General features: G+C 37.5%; 1 long non-coding RNA gene across 2 annotated transcripts; it reads left to right on the top strand.

Annotated features, from left to right (window-relative positions):
• The first annotated feature begins 2,535 nt into the window (after positions 1-2,535).
• On the top strand, positions 2,536-19,502 carry LOC113600923 (uncharacterized). Of its 2 annotated transcripts, none has more exons than XR_003422034.2 (4): positions 2,536-2,721; positions 15,801-15,969; positions 16,804-16,943; positions 18,751-19,501. It is a non-coding gene; the product is annotated as an uncharacterized LOC113600923 (long non-coding RNA). The 2 variants fall into 2 exon arrangements; XR_008294986.1 differs by lacking the exon at positions 2,536-2,721 and adding an exon at positions 5,233-5,383 and having other exon boundaries at positions 18,751-19,502.
• Positions 19,503-19,713: the final 211 nt, after the last annotated feature.

Genomic DNA, 19,713 nt, shown 5'->3' with positions numbered 1-19,713 from the left:
CAGAATTTCTGATGCAGTGAGAGGATCACATCATTAGCATAAACAATATTGATTGTGTGGGCTGTGGAGGGACTAAGATAAATGTCCTCTAGAAATCCCATCTGAACACTCACCACCATCCCAAATCAATTACCCTCTATAGGATAAATAAGAACTGACAAGTTCTTTGTTCCAAAGTCACCAAAAGACAAAAGGGATTCCCCTGCTGTACCTCCAGTTTGGGCTGGGTAGATCATCCAAATTATAGAGGTTAACTAAAGGTAAATCAATAAGCTGGAGCTGTCAGCATTTCATGATTAGTCCCATAAAAACTTTCTCATCACCCTTTTTTTCTTGACTTTGCTTTTGAGAATGTGAAAATATGGTCACATCAATTCTCGAGCATATAAACTTGGCTGTGATTACTGCCTGGCTTAGGCTGAGTCAGCGGAGTTAGGCTATGAAGTAATGGGGCATGGATGCTTAGCCTTTTCTGTCCAGCACAGGTTTTGTTGCAATGCCCTCCACAGCTGGCAAATTTCGTACACCAGCCTGCTTTACTTATTTGGTATTATTATTTGAGGTTTCTAGCAAGTTACAAGTTAGTTTGCTCCAAAATATTCCCCTGTAAAAAAAATTATTTCCCATATGCACAGGACAGGGGAGACACAAACATTTATAAGCAATTTTGGCAATAACAATAGTTATCTTGTATTGATTATCCGAGAGTACTTTGCAAGGATTCTTTCATTTAATCCTCACAGCTCACTGGGGAATGTGTTATTATTATTATCCCCATTTACAGCTCGAGAAACCTAAGTAACAGCCCCAAATTACAAAGCTAGCCAGTAACCATGTACGAAATAAATGTGAGGGTTTGAACCCTAGCAGGCTGACCCAGGGCTGGCTCAGTAATAACGCTACACCAATTGCTGAAGTCTGAAACTGCTAGATTTTCTCTAATCCAAGTAGATTATTGTTAATAGAATGTATTCACACAAACTAACACACAGGCTGTCTGCAGCCTGTCTACCTCGCATTTCCTTTTTGAAGATTACTTGTCCCGAGGGGCAGAACAATGCGATGAAAAAACGGGGCCACAAGGGCGCAGGTTTAAATCCCAGCTCTGCAATTCACTTACTAGATGACCTTGGGCAAGCTTCTGGGCTTTTCTCAATCCAAGAGTCCCCAATTGTAATAAGCAACTTGGAGAGCTATGGGGAGTACTAGCAATGGCATATATTAAATGCTTTTCAGGTAATAGGCACTCTGAAAATAGAGTCAAAAATTATTTTGAGCTTCTTAAGAGTCCACCTCCTTCAGATCAATCTCTGACTCCAATTCTACTATTTGCCCCAACAAGCAAAGGTTTTTCTAGCAAAATCCAAGAGGATTGTCTGTATGTTCTGAATCCTGCTAGCGGACTGGATGAAAGGGTTTCCTTTCATTTCTAAATGAGGATAGTCTTATCCAGATACCTTTACATACAGTGTTGCTAGGAAGGTTCCTAATCCCAGGGGGGCTGTCATTTCATAATGAGGCAATTCTAGAGGTATGAAAAATATCAACTTATATGAAACAAAATGGTTCCAGAAGAAAATTAAATAGCGTCTGAGTTGTGACCCTTGGGTTGTGCTGGGCCTGGAGTGTGGAGATTGCAGAAAGGGCCTTATGCAGTGCACAAAGCACAACTCGAGGAGCTAAACAGAACTACTGGCAGCATTTGCTCAACTCTAAGGAAACAGGAGGGCTCTTTTGATCCTAATATATTCAAATAGATCCTGAAGAGGCCCTGGAAACAGCAGAGTGTTCTGCAATATTTAAAGGATGCTGCTGAGATTCACAGTCCTAAAATTAGACCTGCAGGCTGTTTCCTGCACTTCAGGCTAAACTTCCTTTCCATGCCCGGGATTATCTTTCTAGAAATTAAGGTTCTGATTCATTTAAACATCTACTCTGTTTACAATATTAAAAGGTCCAAACGAAGCCAGGGCTCTCCTGCTTTGCTCATAGACTTACCTAGCAGGATAACACCTGAGTTCTGTGAAATGAGGTGGCTGACAGGGAAACCACCCAGGCCTGGGATAGTGTCTTATGACTCAAGGACTGTACAAGGGAGATAGGATCCCGCATGCCTCAGTACTCCGCTTGCATGGTGAGTGTCTCAAAGACAGGAGATCATGTCTAGGACATTAGCCTTCTTTTCTGAGTTTTAAAATTTCAGGACCTTGAAACTTAACAGAGTAATGTCTCAGAATCCCCTGGACTCATTTAGAAATTACATCTTTAATTTTGAAAATAATTATCAAAATAACAACTTTGACTTTTGGTGATAAATGAGGTCGGTAACCTTGGAGGTGAGGGAAGTCATATAAACCAAAAATGCATTTAGCAAATGAAATTAAAAACATTTGCATAGACACACACACACACATATACACGTGTGCAAATACATGTTTGCATCTATACATGCAGTTGCCCCCCCCACCCCTGCCCCGTCAGTGGCCTTCATGAAACCATCATTGACACATTAGCCAAACCTCCACAGGGACTATGAAGCAATATTCCACATTATTACATGTCATGTAGTCAAAACCAGGCCAGTTGTCTATGAAGAATATTTCCCCCTCTAGGCAAAGTCTGACTTTATGTGATCCAGACCTCTTTGTGACACCCAAGAACTACCGTGATTTGTCTAGAGTGAGGCTCACATAGACCACTACAGCAACTTAAACCTAACAAGTGAGCATTTTCCCTACAGCTTCTTAACCTGAGTAGAGCTCTATCATTTTCAGATACGGTTTTCCTCTCTCGATTTTAAAATCAATTATTGTGAATAATTTTAGCCATTGTTTTCTTTATTTCATCATGCTAAAATAGTAATGATAAAATATTTGTGAAAGTAGACCCACCCAACATTAATTGAAACTACCCTGCATGATTGAAAAATAGATTCTACGAAATTGAAAGAAAAAGAAAACAAAAGCAAAACCCTCGCATGGGTGTAAGGAAGACGATGGAAGTCTATTCCAGGGAAAGCCAGCATTTTCCCTCTTCATTGCTAGCAGATGTACTGACTAGTGAATATATTTATTTTATTTTATAATAAAATACAACCTGGAAAGCATGTTTTCAGATTAAATATACATTATGGTCCCTGCCCTAAACAAGGTTAGAGTTTAATAGGAATTGCGTGTGTGTGTGTGTGTGTGTGTGTGTGTGTTTCAGAAATACATAATATCCAGAAAAAGGGGAACGTGTGTACTGGCATTTTAAAAACCTCTTCATTTTAGCTCTTGCATTCTCTGCTGGAAGCATCATAATTCCTGCAGTAGCAACTATGACAGCCAAACAAAGGATTAAGGCTGTTTGTGGAAAAGCAGCAGCAGTTGAATTCATAAGCAAGAGAAATTCAATATACTTGTAAATGCCTCTCACAATAGAAAACAAGGGAGATAAAACTCCGAGAAACAGAACTATTTATTTCTCTAAGATTACTTGAATTCTAAAAGTGGTAAAGCCTTTCTATTTGCTGCTTGCAAGATGCCATTTTGGATTTTGACCACATACAGAACAATTCTTTGTGGTGTTCACTTTAAATGTATCATAAAATATTATTAAAATAAGTTTAAAATAAACTTTTGAAGATGGTGAAAAAATTTCGACACTATCCTAACACAGTATTTTCATTTGTGTTTGCTCTTTCCCAGTCATTTTTATGTTTCATGCTAATTCTTCATATATAGACAGAACAGGTGAAGTCTTCAAACTATATTGTCTCAGATCTTTATTTTGTTCATATTTCTAAAGAGATTTTGCAACTATTGTGAATAGCTGCATATTATTATCTAGAATTAATATGATTGTCATCCTTAATTATTATTTAGTATTGGATGTTTATTTCCAGTTTCTTCTCATTATAGGTAATACCACAATAAATACCTTCATATAGCTTCTTCTTCTGAATTATTTTCTTCAGATAATTATTTTCTTCAGATAAATTTCCAAGGAAGTGAGGTTAACTGATCAAATGGCATAATATTTGTGTGCTCAACTTACAGAGACGTATTACTTTCTTAAAAGGTTGTTCCGGTTTACCTTGTCATCAGCCACATGTGCGTGTAAGGTGCTCATTTCTAAATTTGTTGTGTGTGAGGTGCCATTTCTAAGTTTTCCTGATATTGGAGTGTATACAGGCAATGTGGAAGAAGAAGGTACAGAGGAGGGAAGAATGGAGTACAGGAAAGAATAATAATGAGTGTTCAAGAGATGATGGTTGAATGAATGAATAGATAATTGGACTATTCAAATGCTCAACTCTTTCCTTTTAAGAAAAAGTAGCCTAGAATAAAGCATTTGTCTAGCACAGTGAGTGGTTACATTTTCTTCCAAAGGTTGGCTCAATAATAGAGCAAGTGTTGGCTTCCTATTAGCTTTAAAGTAGAAATAAGATGCTCTTTTCAATATAATTTTTTATTATAATTGACCATAAACTGCCTTAATACCACTATCATAGGACAATATACTTTATCATCATTTCCAATCTTTAACTAAATCTATTTCTAAAGCAATTACCTGTCTACTATTGATTGGCCATCTGTTTCCCCAGTAATTACATGAGCATATCACTTAGCAACAGGATGTACTTTTCTTCCGTATTTCCATAGAACAACATGGTTATGGTTTTAAAGCAAGAAAATACTGAAGTCTTCTGTTATGACAAACAAATGTGCAGTCACATGCTCTCAGCATATCTGTGTGAATGGGTGTGATTGTGGGCTCCTTTTATCCCTGGTTGCTGTAGTTAACAAGGGGAAAAAGATATTTTCCTAGATATCTCGTAATTACCAACAAGGCCGCTACAGAGACTATTGGAGACTTATTATTTGTTAGACAGTGTAATGTGCTAAAACTTTACGTACACTACTTCACTTAATCCTTAGAACAATCTGATAAGCTAGGTATTTTTATACCTAACCAAGTGGTTTTACCCTATTTACAGATAAAGAAATTGAGGCTTAGAGAAATTAATTTTCCTTTAAGGTCATAGGGTAAGTGACAGAACTGGAATTCTAAGCCAGAATTACCATCTCAAAAGCCCATGTTCTTAACTACTGGGTCCTTCAAGCTGATCACAAAATTAGTTCATTTACCACTTGGGCAACTTGGTGCTTTCACACCAACTGCATATAGATTAACAATGAAGGAGAGATTTAAGAGTGTCTCCGGCTCTCTCTTTAGACTCATCCAGATGTTTCTTTGTTCTTTTGCCAGTACCTGGATCACTGCTTGAGCTCAGTTTAGGGCCTGTGGACACTGCCTTGGGTACTGAGAAACCCCCAGATCCTAGCCTAGACAGCAAATGTTCTTGTCCAGGGAGTTTTATCTCCTTATCCAGAGTAAAGTAAGTATCCTTAGTAAAATAACTAGTTAAGTTTCTTACATAAACTGACAGTGTCATTGCCAGTTTCATGCTACACAGCTTCACTTGGGTGATACACAAGCATTTCAAACTCAAAATATCCCAAACTAAACTCCCCTCTTTTTCTTTCTGACCTTCTCCATACCTCAAAACTGTCCCTGGCCCAAGGTCCCCTATTCTGTGAATGGCACTACCAAAGGTGGGTTTTCTCAGTAGAGTCTGGTGAATACAATTCTATGATTCCTCATCCTCATCCACTCAAAGTGCAATCTATTACCAAGCCAGTTTACCACCCCTGTCCTTCCACTTACTCCATCCCTAGGCTACCAATGCATCTTTTTTTCTATATTATTTTATTTTACTTTTTTACAATGTTATATTAGTTTCATGTGTAAAATATAGTGATTCAACATTTCCATATATCACCAGGTGCTTGTCACAACAAGTGCATGCCTTAATCTCCATCACCTAATTTTTTTTTTATTTTTTTAACGTTTATTTATTATTGAGAGACAGAGAGACACAGAGCGTGAGCAGGAGAGGGGTAGAGAGAGGGGAGACACAGAATCCGAAGCAGGATCCAGGCTCTGAGCTGTCAGCACAGAGCCTGATGCGGGGCTTGAACTCACAAACTGTGAGATCATGACCTGAGCCTAAGTAGGTCGCCTAACCAACTGAGCCACCCAGGTGCTCCCCCATCACCTAATTTAACCCAGTCTCCTACCTCCCTCCCCTCTGGTAACCATCAATTTGTTCTATATAATTAACCAATATGCCTTGCTGTAGTTATTACAGAAGTCCCCAAACTGATATTCCTGTACCTACTCTTGGCCTAGACTATCTATTCAGTCACTTCACTGCAACTGAAAGACTCTTTCTAAAATGCATGTCTGGTCTTTTTACTCCCCCAATAAATAGCACATGATTCCACATTGTCTTTGAGCGAACTTTGAATTTCTCTCTTGGGTTCATATAGCCCTTCATAGCTGGTTTCTGCACCCTCTCTCCAGCCTCACCTCTGGAGATGAATGAGTCAGCCATACTGACTTGCTTCTTGGTCCTGAATATATCTTCTTTCTTCCAGGCCAGTGCACTGGCTGTTCCTCCAGGCTCCTTTGAGCAACCACCAACCCTTTCTAGCTCACTCACTCCTACCCATTTCAAAACTCAATGCTGAAATTGTTTCTTCCAGAAAGCCTTTCTTAACACTCTGGGTCAGAATAAATGTCCCTCCCAAGAGACCTCATAATGGCTTAGGCTTCCGCCATTGTTGCATCCATCACACTAGTTTGCAGTCACTCATTGACTTGCCACATTCCCACCATCACTGTAGTGAAAACAGTCTCTCTTGGTCATAACAATATCTCTAGGACCTAGGACACACAGTAGATGGAAGCTCCATTTCTTGAATCACGGACTAATAGGCTAAATAAACCCTAGTGACAAGAAATCAGGGGCTGAAAACTAGTATATCTAGTTGTAGACATTTTTTTTTCTTGGCTTCATATCATGAACTTTTTGGTTTCCTTTTTTCATCTTGACTAGATCACATAGGCAAGAATTTGCAAGTAGTTCTTTGACCTGGCAATGAGGAGAGGTGTTAATAGAAGTGTGGGTAAGGTCTAAGAAAGGAAAACATTAATGACTTCTAGTAATATACACCCAAAAATACATACTTTATCAGCCTTCAATATCCAACTAGTTAAGGAAAAGATTATTAATGATAGATAGGCAAAGCTATTAATACAAATTTATATATAGAAATTCTCCTGTGTATATTCCCGTGTATAAACCAAGAGCAGTATGTCCTCCCATGTCTGTCCTGCGTTGGTGATGGGAGGCTGGGATGTGAAAGAGCTCTCCTTCTCACCAGCTGTTTGGACTTAGGAATTCTTTCCAACCAGGCATTTAGGCCTCAGTTTCCTCATCTGTGAAATGGGTGACAGAACTGTCCTACCTCAAATTGGTCTCCATAAGGTCTGCTATTGCTGGTTTCTTTAAAACCCTTCCTCTTAAGTGCCTTGAACTCTCACAGCCTATTGTTTTCATAACTGCTATTCTTCTTTACCTGAAACACCTCTTTTTAGACTCCTTGTAAGGTAGCTCCTAGTCTGTCCAAGGACTCAACTCAAGTACCATGTCCTCCTGAAAGCCTCCTAGGATCCCTGTAGCTGGGATCAAGTGCCAGTTTCCTCAGCCCCGTTTGTCATGGAGCACTGACAATATTGTCACGCTGCTCTATATTCTTGGTTTACTCCCATGTGTCTCTGACTTGGCTGTAAGGTTAATGTCAATAATAAAAATAATGATGAGCATTCATAAGTGCTTACTATGTGCCAAATACTCTGCCAAACTCTTTCCATGTACTTTAATCATCACTATAGACCTATTAATCCCCACTTTATACACGAGCAAATCGAGGTTTAAAGATGTTAACTTCTAGGAGCACCTGGGTGGCTCAGTTGGTTAAGTGTGTCTGACTCTTGACTTTGGCTCAGGTCATGATCTCATGGTTTGTGAGTTTGAGCCCCACAACAGGCTCTACACTGACAGTGCATGGAGCCTGCTTGGGATTCTCTCTCTGTCCCTCCCCCACTTGCTGTCTATATTTCTCTCAAAATAAATAAAAATAAACTTAAAAAAAAAGGTGAGACATTAACTTTTTTTAATTTAAATCTGAGATGTTAACTTCTAAGTAAGGGACAAAAACTGGGTTTCAAACACCATCCATCCAATTTCAGAGTCCAAATTCTTAACCATTATGCTTATTAACTTTTTTTTGAGAGAAAATTCTATCCTATTTATCTGTATATTATTTTTTTTAGAGAAAGAGAAAGAGCAACCAGGGGAGTGGTAGAGAGAGGTGGGGAGAGAGAGAATCCTGAGCAGGCTCCACAATAACAGCACAGAGCCTGACATGGGGTTCGAACAAACTCACAAACCATGAGATCATGACCTAAGCCAAAATCAAGAGTCGGATGCTTAATCGACTGAACCACTCAGGTGCCTCTATCTGTGCATTTTTAATACATGCCTAGTGCACAATAGGAACTAAGTGAATGTTAGGGAATTGGGTAACTAGATAAATGAATAAACAAGAGAATTAATGAATATGGCAAAGAAGCAATAATAAAATAGTAAAAAGAATAACAATAATAAGTAATATAATAATATCAAACATGGAGATAACAAAACTTGAGAAATCATATACATACATATATATTATATATTATTATATATTATTGCCATGGTTTCTGGTCTATAATTCTTACCCACTTGCAGAAAAGGTGAAAGTTTACTACATTTTTAGAACAGAACTTCTAAGACGTCTCTCCTTCTAACTGAGCTAAAGTGTTTGACATAGTACCCAACATATAGTTTGTGCTCATCAAATGTTAATTTTAATGAGCAAATGCCCGAAAGAATCTTTCCTGTAGTTATGCCAACCCTAATCAAAGCGGCACCATGTATGCATTTTCTAAGTCCTAAGGACCATTGTTATTTTGGTTACATGTCCAAGATGTTGGCTCATAAAATGATCTGTCACATAGAGATGACTAACAGTCTTTGTCTTCAGGCTGAAAATGGACAAACTTAAGTTAAAGAAGCATGCTTTGTTTTCTATTTATTCTAATTGCTAAGTTTTTCCACACCAGGAAAAAAAAAAAAGGAGACAGAGCAGGAAGAGGAGAAAGGGGAAGAAAAAGAGGAAGAGCAAAAGGGAGAAAGAAGTAAAGAAAGAGGAAGAGGGAAGAGCAGGAACAGGTGAAAGAGAAGGCAAGCCTCTCCCTAAATGACACCTTCCTTGACTTTAGAAGTCCTATGGATTGTGGGAGAAGCCCTAGCCTAAAAGCAGGAGGAGAGGGACCAGCTTGGTTTTTTGTTACCTCAGGGACCCCAAGAGCATTATCTTTGGGGAATTAAAACAAGAGAATTGGACTAAACATTTCTAAGATTTCTTCCAGGTCTAAAACATTAATAGGTCTACAGAAAGCCCTGTTTGCAATTCTTTTAAATCATGACTGTAGAATGTATAGAATAGATAATTTCAGTGTCTTTCAGGCAACATGAGAAAAGTCCATAAATAGAATCAGATTGTAATGGTTAATTTTGTTTCAACTTGAGTGGGTTATGGGATGATCAGATATTCGGTCAAACATTTTTGGGGTGTATCTGTGAGGGTATTTCTGGATGATAGTATCATTTGAATCAGTAGACTGAATAAAGCAGATTGCCCTCCTTAATGTGGTGGCCCTCACCCAATTCTCTGAAGACTTGAATAGAACAAAAGTGCTAACCTCCCCTGAGTAAGAGGGCACTCCTCCTGTCTGATGGTTGATTTGAGATGTTAGTGTTTTCCTACCTTTGGAATGAAAATAAAATGTAAGCTCTTCTTGGGTCTCAAGTATGCTGGATTTTGGACTGGAACTTAGGCTATCAGCTCTCCTGCTTCTCAGGTGTTTGGACTTGAACTGGAGCTATATCATTGGCTCTTCTGGGTCTCCAGATTACTTATTATATATCTTAGGACTTCTCAGCCTCCATAATGACATAAACCAATTCCTTATAATAAACTTCTATCTCTATGTCTGCCTCTCTCTCTCTATAGGTAGATAGATAGATAGATAGATAGGTAGATAGATAGATGCATGCATATTATATATATTAGTTGTTATATATTATTTCTAACGTCTGTATTTTAGTTCAAATATAACTTTTATGAGTTTCATTTCTCTGGAGAATCCTGACTGAACACAGATCATTACAAAAGAGGAATAAGCAAGGCTTAATAATTTCCCACCTTCTCTGGAACTATTAAGACTTTCCCTGCTAATTTTGTAGAGTGAACAATCTCCACAAGAACTACGATTCAATTTATAGCAAGCTTTCTAGATCATGGAGCAACCAGTGAGCCACATCAGAAATTACAGATAACCAGAGTTCCTCTGGTACTTAAGTTAGAGTTTCCTGGAACTCCAGGGCTATTAGCCACTAAATCCTGGTCTATGGGTCCTTAACACCATGGAACACTTTCCAAAACACTGAACCTCCAATCTGCAGTGTGTCTTTCTTTTTTAATAGGCTGTTCGGCAGATACTCATCCTTCTTATAAAATAAATGCTGAACTAGTCAATTTAACTTTTTTTCTTTTCAGATAAACACAGTGCAAATCAATCTTAGTGGAAATATTTGGGGGAGTTCTTTGAGTAGTTTAATACTTGATTATTTTACCCTCTCTGACTTTCAGCGTATCCTTAGAAAGAGAATGAAATTTTATTATCTAGAATTCTTTATTCCAAACACATTAAAGGCTTTCCATTATAGGAGCTGTCAGGGAGAAAGTAACATATAACATCAGCATGCCATAAAAAAGAGAAAGAATTTTTTTTTGTGATACTCTGATTCCCAAATACTTTTCAAAGATTTGTGAAAGGCCTTGAGTGTAACATAAGATATAGCAGAAGAATTATTTCTGACTACAGGCTTTTCTTGCTTTTTAATAGGATTTAAATTGGATCACTGACCTAAAATATTCATTTTGAAAATTATTTCATAAAAAAATAAGAAGATTTAATAGTTGATGCTTTTAACTATGGTCTTTAGAGACAGCCAAGTGATATTAAAGCTTGTTCTTCATTGTCTTTTTGTTCTAAATAATCCCTATCAGGATGATTACTGCTAACATTTGAATTAACCATAGAAGCAATTAATTCTATTCATATTAGAATGAATTAAATCTATAAGAACTCTTCATTCTAAAATTTTACATGACAATTATATGATGTCTCCTTCACTAAGAAAAGTATTTTTGGCTGTGGCTTTAAGTGTAATTTTTTAAATGAGCTACATTCACAATTAACTTTTCATCTATCTTATTTGTCTTGGGGAGATTTAATTCTTGATATGTACTAACTTGGGGCAGTAAAATATGTCTCAGGATTTATCATTTCTTTAGAACAAATGGCAAATATAGCAATCTCAAGATTTCTGGTCTAGGTTTAGGGGTAATAAAGATATGAGAACTAAGAAGAAAATAGAATTTCCCCTTCTAAATAATCTTCCTTTCATGGTGCCAAACAGTCGAGGGATAGAACATATTACCCTAAGCCTTTACCTCACACATGATTAGGATGAGATTTCAATAAGTCATTACTGAGGACTTAGTGCCACACTGGTACTGTGAATAACAGAAATAGAGATTGAGAGTGAACTAAGAAATAGATCTTTCAAAAGAGGAAAAATGTGTAATTAAAAACCAAAAGTCAACAGTGAGAAAGACTGAAGAGTTATGGCCGACTCTATAATTAGAGACTTACATTTCCATAGAAAGTAGTGATCAGCACATATAGTGAACCTGAGAAGGTTCTACGTGAACCTGAGAAGGCCACATTCGGTCATATTTAGATTCTGGGTATGTCCTGTAGGTCCAGTTCCAATGTGTGTCTACTACTGGGCTTACTACTAGAAAAACCAACACTTTTAGCTGGAAGGTCAGTAACACAGAAAATGGAAATTTCCTTATATATCAGTTTATCCAACTTTCAATCTCTTTTGATTTACTGACCATAAGCCAAATAAATAAGAATCACGTATTAGAGAATGGTTGCAATTTAGATTCATGCATAGAATTTTAAGGTCTTGTGGCAATACACAGAGTTGAGTCACAAGCCAAACCCTATATTCTGAGGATATGATTAATGTGCCACTTATACAAACAAAATCATTAATCAAACAACAGATCAAGTACCACTATATGCACAGCTTCATATATAATAACAAACAGAAGCCACAGTTCCTTAAGGACATTATGAATTTGATATTAAGAACAGAAGTAATTAGTGTCATACAACTAATCATAGCAGGAGTTAAGAGAAGGGCAAGGTCAGGTTGAGTTTAAGATTCCTTGTAGTCTTTTCCCATTAGCCCATAAATGTGGACTGCCTTATCAGGTCAGACATTTACCAAAGTAAGTTTTCCAATCATTATTCTGTGTGTGTGTGTGTGTGTGTGTGTGTGTAAAAGGTCAGATTTGGTGAAGAATGGTACAGGGTCATTTGAGTTGATTATTAACAGTCACTAGAAAGTCAATCAACAGTATTTAGTGTGTACTTACTTTGTGTGAGATACTGAGCTTGCTATTTTAACAGTCATCTTTATGCTCTACACTGACCATGTAGAAATCTGCTTCAGTCACGAATATCCTTAAGTTGCCATCAAACTGGAATAGAGATATTGTTAAAAACTTATGGATGACTTTTTCTTGCCATTGAGATTTTTATTTTGTATTTAATGAAAGAGGTCTTTCAGACTTGGATTTTTGTCATATGTCACTCTTATGCATACAAAAAAAAAGAGAATATGAGTAAAAGAAATTGGTTAGGATATTTCTAAGGTAAAAACAACTACATCACAATTGTCACTGACTTTCAGCAATTGTCAGACTATCCTGATTTCAAAGATGTTAAAATGTGAAAAGAAAAGGATAAACAACAACAAATAACATGCACCCATGTATACACTACCTTGCTTAAGCTATAGGACAATTCCCAACATCATTAAAGCCCCCTATATACACTTCCCTTGTCACACTTTCCTCCTTCCCACATAAGATAACTACTACCCTGAATTTTTTATTCAGCATCCCCTTGTTTTTCTCTACAGTTTTATCTAATATATACCCAAAGCGTATATATATTGTTGAGTCATATTTTTCAACATAGCTTGGCTCTGAGGAGTCCTACCAAGATCTGTTTAGGCCAGCATTGTTATCCCAGCCTATTTGACCATGGGAAATGTGTTCAACATAGCATCTATTAATTTCTGAGGAAATACTGTTCTGAGGAATTCACCTGGGAAACATTGGCATGTCAAATGTAGAAGGAATTGCTGAGAGGAAAGGGTGGATGGGCAGATTGAGGCCAGATTGTAGAAGGGCCTAAATGGCACATGAGGGATTTGGATTTTGTCCTGATGGTGTCAGAACCATCTGGTCTGTTTTAAAGGACATGGTATGATCTGACCTGTGCTTCAGGAGAGTTTCTCTGGAACCAGGAAGATGGATTAATGTGGAATGAGACTGGAGGTGGGAAAACTAATTAGAAGACAAATAGCAGTCGTCCAGTGAAAGGTGATTAGGGTATGAGCTAGGCCAGAGGCAGCAGTTAGAAAAGATATAAATGGGTAGAGGGGGGACAGCTGAAGTTACCAAAGTTGGTAAAGGTCAGGGGTGAGGAGATGAATGCTTAAGAGACAATTGAGAGGACTTGAGCTTAGGTGACAAAAAAAGTAAGTGGTACCTTAAGAAAAACAGAAAAGGAAAGTCAGGAAGAAAACCTTCTAAATTTTTTAGAAAAAAAATAATGCTTATTTTGGACATAGAATAAGATACAACCATCCAATCATTCAATAATTTTAAGTGTCAAGCATCATGGCTGACTAAGAGGTCCCTTGTTTGTACGTCCTTCAACAATAACAATTTGGTATCCACTCACAGACAAAAGTGTCTATATGGGAGCTGTGGAATCCAGCACCATATGCCAGGGCACCCAGGAGGAATCTCATCCATTCATGCATCAGATAATAGGGATATAGACTCACTCCTGGTTGTGGACATTGCAATGGCCCATGAACCAGCTCCAGCCCCTCTCGGCTACGGTCCAGAGGCCCCGGACAACACAGTTCAACAAGAGACCTTCTGTGGAAGTCTAGATTTCCAGCAGAGAAATTCCAGCACACCGCTGGAGCAAAACTATAGGTGTTTGGACACGATGGAGACAGCAGTTAGTAAAGAATGAAGAAGGTGACTACTACTTAAAATGTGAAGACAGCAGGGCACCTGGGCGGCTCGGTTGGTTGGGCATCCGACTTTGGCTCGGGTCATGATCTCACAGCTTGTGGGTTCGGGCCCCGTGTCGGGCTCTGTGTTGACAGCTGAGAGCCTGGAGCCTGCTTCGGATTCTGTGTCTCCCCCTCTCTGCCCCTTCCCCAGCTCACATACACTCTCTGTGTCAAAAATGAATAAACATTTTTTTTTTAAATGTGAAGACAGCAATGTAAGACTTCAAGGAATATGGTGGTGATGGTTACAAGAAAGTACTTAATACCACTGAATTGTACACTTACAAATAGTTAATATAGCAAATTTTAGATGTGTTTCACCTCAATTTAAAAAATTGGAGAAAATTAAATGTATGCCTGTTTCCTCCCCATCTTATTTTCCTTTCCTCCCTCCCTCCCTTCTTTCCTTCCTTGTGGGAACCAAGCAAAAAGAAAACCAAGTCTGGGATCTTTCTAAGCACAGGACCCTATGTAACTGCACAGGTGATACAGTCATGAACCAGCCTTGCCAGAGTATCTCCTCATAAAATATTTTATTAATTAGAGGAAAGGAAAAAAGCAAATTTACTTTGGAGAAACTAGGCAGCAGACATCATCTTAACCACATAATTAAAGTTAATACCACAGGTAATATGATAAGTTGACATTGTGTGCCACCAGATAGGACATAATAAGAAGAACACAGGGCCACTTCTGTGGTATTTCAGTCAAAGATGAAAAACCTGAGTCTAATCATGAGGAAACATTGAACAAACCTAAACTGAAGGAAGCCTATAAAATGGTGTATATTTAAAAAGACAAGGCCATGACAGTGAAAGAAAATTGAAGAATTGCTCCAGTTTGAAAGAGACTCAGGAGACATGACATAGGTGCAACATGTGATCCTACACGGGGCTGCCTTACCATGAAGGATGTTATTGAGATGACAGATGAAACTTGATTGAGCTCTTGGGCAAAGAGAATGTGGGAGTTATTTTGTACTATTCTTTCAGTATAACTTTTTTAGAAGTTAGAATTATTTCAAAAGAAAAAGAAAAAAATGGAAATTCACCATGACAAAATTAAGTAAATAAATAAATACTCCTTAAAAAAAAAAACCTTTTATTTATTTATTTTAAAGTTTATTTAAGTAATCTCTGTACTCAGTGTGGGGCTTGAACTTATGACCCCGAGATCAAGAGTCACAAGCTCCACAGATTGAGACCCAGGCATCCCCAAAAATAAATATTCCTGTGTGAGTTTGGGTTTCCCAAAAAACAGAACCAGTGCCAGTATCCTGGGTACAGTATTTATCTGGGAGGTGATACCAGGATGGCTATTATGAAAAAGACAAAAGATAACAAGAATGGCTATTATGAAAAAGACAAAAGATAACAGAATTTTCTCCTGGAAAGAAGGAATTCTTGTGTAGTGCAGCCACTATGGAAAACAGTATGGAGGTTCCTTAAATAATTAAAAACAGAATTAACATATTACATAGCAATCTCACTTTTGGGTACATATTCAAAGGAAATGAAACCAGCATCTTGAAATGATATCTGCATTCCCCTGTTCATTGCAGCATTATTCACAACAGCCCAGATATGGAAACTACTTCTGTGTCTATGTATGAACAGATAAAGAAAATGTGAGATATATACACAATGGAATATTATTCAGCCATGAGAAAGAAGGAAATTCTGTCATTTGCAACAACATGGATGGACCTTGAAAGCATTATGCTAAGTGTGGTAAGTCAGTCAGAGAAAGACAAATACTATATCATATCACTTGTCTAAAAAACCCAAATGCATAGAAACAGACTAGAATGGTGGTTACCAGGAAGTGGGGGCGGGGAAGAACAGAGAGGTGTTGGTCAAAGGATACAAACTTCTATTTATAAGATGAATAAGTTCTGGGGATGTAATATATACCATGGTGCTTACAGTTAACAGTACTATAGTATATACTTGAAAGTTACTAAGAGAACAGATCTTAAATGTTCTCAATACAAAAATGAAGTGGTAGTTATATAGGTAATGGAAGGGCTAACTAATGCTACAGTGGTGATCATTTTGCAACATATAAGTGTTGTACAACATGTTGCACACTTTAAATTTACTCAATGTTATATACCAAGCAATGCACTACATGCTGAGTACACAATTATGAAAAAGACAAAGGTCTTGAATATGAGGTAAAATTTACCACAATGATTTTAGAATGTTCAAGTTCAAATAATATTTCATAAATAAGTATCTTTAACTAGGTGAAAATGAGACTGATATTTTAAAAAATAGTCTTGCATGGGGCACCTGGGTGGCTCAGTCGGTTAAGCGTCCAACTTCGGCTTAGGTCATGATCTTGCGGCTTGTGAGTTCAAGCCCCACGTCAGGCTTTGTGCTGACAGAAATTTATAAAAATATATTAAATTAAAAAAAAAATTTAAGTAAAAAAAGTAATCTTGTATGCATACACCCCCACAAATGTGAAATCAGTGAAGAAAAAGACAGATAAGTGTAATAAACGTGGATATCCACAAGATAAAACAGAAGTAAATATCTGTTTCTTTGCTTAATTGGAAGAGCGGTGCATAACTGGAAGATGAAATGAGATACTGAGTTTCTATTTTGGGGAGAAAACCAATGAGTTATCACCAAGAAATGACAGCACAGGGACCTAACAAGGAAACTTAGGACACCAAACCACTCCCCACATCACAAAGGTAATGAATCCCCGAACAGGGCCCCAGGCAAAATGGGACTACCCTCCCTGGAGGTCAAAGCTGGGAGACCAAGAACAAAATGTAAATCTTTTCTTGTGTTTGCATAAATATGCAAATCCAATCAGGAGTGTTTAAGAACTTCTAGGGTACATACTGGAGATGTCCTGGAGCCAGCATGCACCAGCTCAGGAGGGCCTATTGCTAAATTTTCAGGAATTTTGCAATCCAGTTTTTAAAAATACACATTACTAAACAATAAATTATATATACTTACAATTAAGTTTCATTTTTTAAAAAGGGCAATTAATACTTAAAATTTATTACCCACCAATTATATTATAAACTGTACTATTATCCTGTGCTCTTGAGGTTTTTTGAGGTTTTTACACCTACTCTTACCTGTATGGTAGAAATATGATGACGTATGCCTGCCTGTCTCTGCCCAACGCCATGCTTGGCCACATCACGTTGGTAAGTTGGAATTGGTCAAGGTAGGAGTACTTACAACATAGAAATTAGCAAATGCTACAAATCAGGCTTGGTTCCTTGTTTTGCTGGCGGTCTAGACTTCCGTAAGTAATGAAGTACCTTAGGCTGAAGAAGTCAAGCAGCTAGCCCAAAGTGACACCACTAGTAAGGGCCAAGTTTTGGTGCTGGGCATTCTGACTCCACAGTCATGGAACTTAGCCAGATTTTACCATGATAGAATCACACCGGCTTGAGATAGGGTCAGCCTTATGTTTGAGCAAGCAAGGAGGCTAATTCTAATAGGACCTGAGAATCTCATCATGCTCTACAAGCCTCCAAACATTGCCCTGTGTTTCTTCAATCACATTCACCCTGTCTCCTACCTATCTGTTCACCATTCTTTACCTGGCCTGACACTCCCTCCATCAGTGTTACTCTGTGTAACTACTGTTGTCTTACATTTGAAAAGTATGACATTTTATAAAAGTACTCATGGCAAGGTAGGGGTCAGGGTCTGGCGTGTGGGTGGACATTTCTCTGCTAGGGAAGAAGTCTCCTCAGTGCTCTTCTCACTAAGCAGCTTCAAATAATCCATGAATTATTTGCTTTTTTAAAAGTCGCAAAGACTGACTCTAAAGTTTTAAACTGTAAGGAAATACATTCATGAAAGTAGAGGTTGCTGGGGGTGGAAGAGGGGCACAAGGGCACTAACTCAGGGCCATAGGTCTAAGGTGGTTGCCTGAAGTGAGGCAGGCCCCTTTGAAGGAGTCACTGATGGAACTACTGAAGAAAAATGGACAGGAAAGGAAATAGGGAAATAGGAATAATGTGGGCCAACATTCAATTTTGCAAACCTTATAGTTTTAATTGGGGTAGAAAGATTATAAGATGCCTCTGGGTTGAGACAGCCTTTCTTTAACTCTTAAGGCCCTATGGTTTCAGATGGGTAGAACCTTCATGCTAGCATGAGAAGGGTCCATATTCCTTAATTCTGACTTCTAGAGTCCTGGTTTTTATATTCTCTTTGACCATTGTTTTTTAACTTTCCCTAATTTTTGTCTTAGATCTAATTAACCTACCTATTTCTCTGCCAACAAGGCAATCTTCTCCAAGGGCCAGCAAATTGCTATATTTAAGATGCCTCAACTATTTGTAAATGTTCAGTCAATACTATTTTGTCAATTACTATCTTGATGGCATCATCAGATTTTTTTTAAATTCATTTGAATTGCTTGCATAATCATTTGACCAAAATGTTTTGATTGTTTTATACCAGGTAGGCATATTCAAATAATGTTATTGAATTATCTCTTATTTGTTTTTTCCTTTTTTTTTCCAGATTGAATTGTCCTGATATCTTTAACTTCTATGCCAAGAAAGTATTTTCTGGTGTGTTTTGTTCCTTGCATTCTTGTGAACCTTCTCACAATATTCATATCCTTCATGGTTGGGATATAGAACTTTAGCCAAGTCTATACGATGCAAAAATTCCAACATAATACAAAGGCCAAAAAATTCATATATTTCCAAATACATGTATTCTGGGTATGTGTGTATGCACATGTGTATATATAAGTGTTTATATGAATATATTTGACATTGCAGAAAAAGAGCATCTGGCATTTTCATCCAGATGTTTGACATTATGTAGTTACTATAATCCAGCCAGCTGTGTGCTTCAGGTCACTTTTTTTTTTCTTTTTTGTTCATTGATGGGTGTAACATGCAGATAATCAAAAGATTTGTTGCAATCACAACAGAGAAAATCTATCATTCCTCCTTGATCTACCATATTAGATTAGCTTAAAAGGATTTGGTTTTAAGTAGAACACATTAGTCATTATCCACTAAGTACCTTCTTGTCTTCAAGTTATTTGCAAATTGATTATATCAGGGTTTCTGCCAGTATTTTCTTAAGTATCCAAGTGAAGGTTACTTGTCTGTTCTGCTTGTTATATGACTCGTGACTTCATTTAGTCCTCTACTGGTGACAAATTTCCCTGTTAACACTTCAAGATAAAACCTTTAGGGAACCTGACATATGAATAAAAAGAATGCATTAAAACCAAGGTTGGTGGAGTTGTTTCTATTATTAGAGTTCCTACATATGAAATTCTGCCAGTATTTCAAATGCATACTGAATGCTGAAAATTACCATTGCCATTCTTGGTTGTGTATTTAATATCAGACTTAGCAAGTAAGATTGTGAAAGATTCTTACTTTACAACTTTTTATAACCATGAAACATAGTGGACTCTTCAGTTTTTTTAAATGACCATGACCTAGAAGGACCAAAAAGTGG

The sequence above is a fragment of the Acinonyx jubatus genome, chromosome A1, assembly GCF_027475565.1.
Source record: "Acinonyx jubatus isolate Ajub_Pintada_27869175 chromosome A1, VMU_Ajub_asm_v1.0, whole genome shotgun sequence".
Lineage (NCBI taxonomy): Eukaryota > Metazoa > Chordata > Mammalia > Carnivora > Felidae > Acinonyx > Acinonyx jubatus.
This window is presented reverse-complemented; position numbering and strand designations above follow the sequence as displayed.